The following is a 5,000-nucleotide window of genomic DNA, read 5'->3' as shown; positions in this document are numbered from 1 at the left end:
ACTTACGTCAACATTCTGGTGAAATAAGAAAGGAAAAACTGAAATGGGAAAGGAAGTTAACTTAGTCGAACCTAATGTCCGAGTTAAAAGCACTATAATGGTCGTCGATTCTCGTTTATCCACATAAATGTTTCTATTGTTCTTCAGAGATAATAAAAATTTTTGTAAGTTTGTACAATTTATATATAATCATTGAATTGATTTATTGATTATAAACTTACTCTCATAATATTTATTTATGAAATTAGAAAACTACGAAATTTTATAATTTCCACTATGAGTAAGGCTCTTATTCACGAATCAATCCACTGGATTCATTTCGATAATCGTACGATAAAAAAAAAAATAAATATATATATATATAAAGTAAGCAAAAAAGAAATGGTATATTCATATAAAGAAATAATTCTCTCTTTGATTTAATCTTTATTTAAATATTACAATTGACAATTCTAATATCATAAAATATATCAAATTAATAAATCAATAATAAAAATCTAATGATCAAATATATATATAATATAATAGATAACGACATAATTAAATATTTACCAAAAGTGATAAATTCATTAATATCAAGTTAAATGGAATAAATTAAACTCGTAGGAAAGAGAATAATCATAAGTCTAATAATGAGAAACCTATAACAATCAATAGATAAAGGAGTTCGTAATGAGAAAGGTACCTAACAGTGGATGTTCTCAACAACCATGGAATTGTTAATCCTCGACAGGCTGATTCTGGTTCGTGCGGTTTCTCGGTAACGCGTAACAGAACCAACGAGTTAACTAACATAGATTCAACGTCGATGTGTTAATGGATGCAATAACAATTATCGTTTCAGTAATGTCCGCCATATTGTTCTCTGAACGTTGCTTACCGATTGACCCTTGGAGCAAAAGTATTGCGAGCGATCTCGTATGATCTTACTAATATTGGGAATATAACTGATAATGAGCGAGAAGCAACTAATGAGAGAAAGAGAGAAAGAGAAAGAGAGAGAGAGAGAGAGAGAGAGAGAGAGAGAAACTCAAAGTGTCTTATCAGATGCACTAATGGCAACGTCAGAGAGGTGAAAAAATACAACTGACATTGTGTGTGAAGCAACTAATGAGAGTAAAAGAGAGAAAAAGAGAGAGAAAGAGAAAGAGGCTAACACTATTTTATCAATGACGACGTTGGAGAGGTGAAAGAATACAACTGACATTGAGCGTGAAGCAACTAATGAGAGTAAGAGAAAGAGAAAGAGAGAGAGAGAGAGAGAGAGAGAGAGAGAGAGAGACTCAAACTACCACATCAGACGCACGAATGGCGACGTCAGAGAGGTGAACGTAATACACGCGCCGTTGAACCTAGGCACGTCGCAGCAACTCCCTTCGTGCGATCGGACTCACGTAACCGTACGTGTATCAGGACTGTACTAGCGACGCGTTGTCCCCGTTAAACGGCAACCCGTATCGATCAATCCAAGTTACCGAACACGTGCGATCGACGCTCACCTTCTCTCTCTCTCTCTCTCTCTCTCTCTCTCTCTCTCTCTCTCTCTCTCTCTCTCTCTCTCTCTCTCTCTCAGCAGCCTTTAACCTTATCCCAGCTTTAGCAAGCTCTGACGTTTCAAAGGGAACCTTTTCTTTTTTCTTTTATTTTCTATTCTTGTTTTCTTCCTCTGTTTTTCCTTCTTTTCCTTCTTTTTCTTTTTTTTTTTTTTTTTTTTTATTACCTATAAGTAGTAAAGGAGGATAAAACAAAGAAAAAAAAAATTATTTTTTTATAACAACTTTTACTACGCGATAAACTCTTGATTCATCGATTCATCTTCCTGACTTTTTAATGTCAATCAAAAATAATCTCTGTCATTGAAAATAGAATTTATCTAATTACGTCAATTCGACAATTTAATAAACGTCCTATGTTTAATTTCATGTTGACATCGAATTGATTCTTATTTAATACTAAACACCAATTCGTTCGAAATTTTGATAAATTTAATTATTATTCTATTACGTATACACATTAATTCATCATTATCATATATATACATATATATATATATATATATATATATATATATATATATATATATGTACATATTTATACATATATATTCTACCATCATTTTAGTCGGAATTAATAATAATCATTGATTTATTTATACGTATATAAAATAATATCAGAATTATTATTCTAAATTGATATTAATTATTGTTGGACATTGTAACAATTTAATTTTGTAATATATCTAAACAAGAGCGATAAAATATTATGATTTAACTCGTTGTTTGTCGAAATGATAGTGATTTACTATGATATTACAATTTATAGTATGACGTCAATGTGGATCATCGAGCGGAGATTGTTAAGAAAAATTAAAACGAATAAAAAAAGGATTTAAAAAAGATAAAAAACAGATTGAATAGATACCTCGTATAGTAGATGGTAAATTTCCGATACGAAAAACAACCTATATTTCCTTCTTTTTCTCTCACTCTCTCTCTCTATTTCCTTTTTTCTCTTTTTAATTCTAATAATGAAAGAAAGCAATTAAATATCAATAGAGTACTGATGAATGTAATAAAAAGTTACGAGTGTTTGTGAAACGTATGTACATACGTATACACGTTCTCCATTTATATCTGATGAAATTGATTCTACACGATTAATAGCTGTTTAGAGAAGTCAACTGACTATAATGAATGAATATTTGACTGAATGGTTCAAAGTCGAGATAACTATGATCGCTCATTGGATACATAATCATTATCCTAAATCGCCTATTGTTCTACGAATAATGTTTCATGAATCTAAAGACAATATCGGTAAGTTCCATATATGACAATTCATCTAATACTAATCCTTATGATCTTCGTATTGAAGAGAGAGAGAGAGAGAGAGAGAGAGATTTCACATCAGTTAAATAATTATTCCCATAAACTTTGAACTTTGAGCTAAATATTAAAATTATTGAACTATTAAATTTTCTATGTAATATTTAATAAATCCAAATCCAATATAATTTATTCAATGTAAAATATTCTTCGAATTGATTAACTTTTGCGATCATAGATATATGTGTCAATAATTTAAAATCACATTGATCATAATCTTTCAACGATGAAATCCTACTACCATTTCATTAATTCATCCTAACTGTACCGATATCATCAAAACCGATCGATAAGATGAAATTATTGTAGTGTTTGTTCGAGATATCGTGACGGTCAAAGGTTATAAATAAGAACAATCGATAAAGCTAATAAAATAGAGTCGCTATATTTTTAAAAATTTTCTTCTGTTCTCGTTTTTTTTTTTTCTTTTTTTTTAATGTTTTTCTCTTTCTTTCTAGATTACTGAACGAACGATTTTTTCTCGAGATAATTGTATCTAGATATTTTTCATTGTCGCTTGATCCTCATCATCCTCTCTCTCTCTCTCTCTCTCTCTCTTCAAGAAACACGTAACTATGTACATACGTACATACGTACATACACACATATATACATACATACATACATATGTACTATCAAACGAGAAACAGGTATCTACGATCTCTTTGTATGGACTCGTTATGCGTCCTCGTTGTCCTCGTTTCCAAACGACACACGTACATACGTAGAACATACATACGTTGTGTAGTTGAGTGAGAGAGAGAAAGAGAGAGAGAGAGAGAGTAAAGGGTGTAGGAAGGGTTAGGAGGGTGAAACACAGCGAGCACTTGCCAGATATACAAGCAGATATCGGCCGTTCGAATACTCGTTACAACGACGGATAACGAAAAGCCGGTTGAACATAGGGGCGGTTCTCGTAGCTGGACCCCGTTCGAGAAAAGAGCGAGATCATTCAAGCGATGGAAACGATCGAGTCAAACGATGGGGTTGGACATACTTGATAATAGTAAAGAAAGAAAAACTGAATGAATGAATGAATGAGAGAGAGAGAGAGAGAGAGAGAGAGAGAAAGAGAGAAAACTGAACAAACAACTTTGTCATTTTCCTTAGGAAATACAGAGTGAAATCGCAAAAGGGATAGTGATGGATAGGAATAGGAGCAGGGGAGGAGAGAAAAGGAGTTAGTATTTTACCGAACGAAGACGAACAAAAAGTAGTAAAAGAAAACAAGTTGGAGCCAGACTAATCGGTAATTGTGATTTGTAATTTACGATTTGTCATTTGTTGCCTGTTTCGTTTTTCGCGAAGAAAACAACTCCCGATCGAGACTACTCGTTAACTCCGGATAAATGCTTACCTGGTAGTTTTGCTTAATCGAATTATCTTGGAACAACAACTTCCTCCGTGGTATCCCGTTGTCAATTAAAAGCTGTTCGATCATCAATGACCGATCCGAATTACTCGAGAACTATCTGCGAAAATACTTGCTCTATATTTTTCCTATGATGTAGCAAGAAAAAAAAGAAAAAAAAAAAAGGAAAAAAAAAAAAAAAAAAAAAGAGAGAAAAAGAAAAAAGAAAAGGAAAAAATAATCGATAAAAAAGAAATATATATTCGAATAATATACATACATATCCTAATAGAAATTCTAACAAAGAGAAAAAAATGTACACTTTAAAGTACGCGTACATTTAACAACGTTAACTACTAGTAGTAGACTATTACCGAAAGGTGTACTACGAGTCAACTGAGGAAAAGGCTGACGTTTCCCAGGGAGAAAGTAAATAAAAGAAGAAAAGGGGGGAATAAAAAAATATATGAAAAGAAAAGAAATAAAATGGTGAGAGAGAGAAAGAGAGAGATAGAGAGAGATAGAGAGAGAGAGAGAGAGAGAACGAGAGCATAAAAAAAAAAAAAAGGGAAAAAATAGTGCTGTAGCAGGTTGAATTCGAGTACAGTGAGTATACGTAAGCGCCTGTGAGTGCTTCGTACGAAACGAAAGCTTTCGGTGGATATAAACGAAATGTTCTCTGCTCTCTCTCTCTCTCTCTCTCTCTCTCTCATTCACTCACATATTCTCGCTATAACGCGTGTATCCATATCATCGTATCTGAC

General features: G+C 32.6%; 1 protein-coding gene across 6 annotated transcripts in view; it reads right to left on the bottom strand.

Annotated features, from left to right (window-relative positions):
* LOC124949477 (lachesin-like) overlaps positions 1-5,000 on the bottom strand; it is a 199,337-nt gene that overhangs the window by 138,721 nt on the left and 55,616 nt on the right. Inside the window, exons 1-2 of one of the 6 annotated variants that reach the window (XM_047494554.1) lie at positions 4,958-5,000; positions 4,243-4,357 (exon numbers count right to left, since the gene is read on the bottom strand). The exon at positions 4,958-5,000 is cut by the window's right edge and continues 396 nt beyond it. The exons of the other annotated variants lie outside the window; for them this stretch is intronic. The gene's annotated coding sequence lies outside the window, so the exon portion shown is untranslated. The remainder of the gene's footprint in view (positions 1-4,242; positions 4,358-4,957) is intronic. 6 annotated transcript variants of the gene reach the window in all.

The sequence above is a fragment of the Vespa velutina genome, chromosome 5, assembly GCF_912470025.1.
Source record: "Vespa velutina chromosome 5, iVesVel2.1, whole genome shotgun sequence".
NCBI classification, from domain to species: Eukaryota; Metazoa; Arthropoda; class Insecta; order Hymenoptera; family Vespidae; genus Vespa; species Vespa velutina.
The sequence above is the reverse complement of the archived record's forward strand: the minus strand, read 5'-3'. Positions and strand labels throughout refer to the sequence as shown.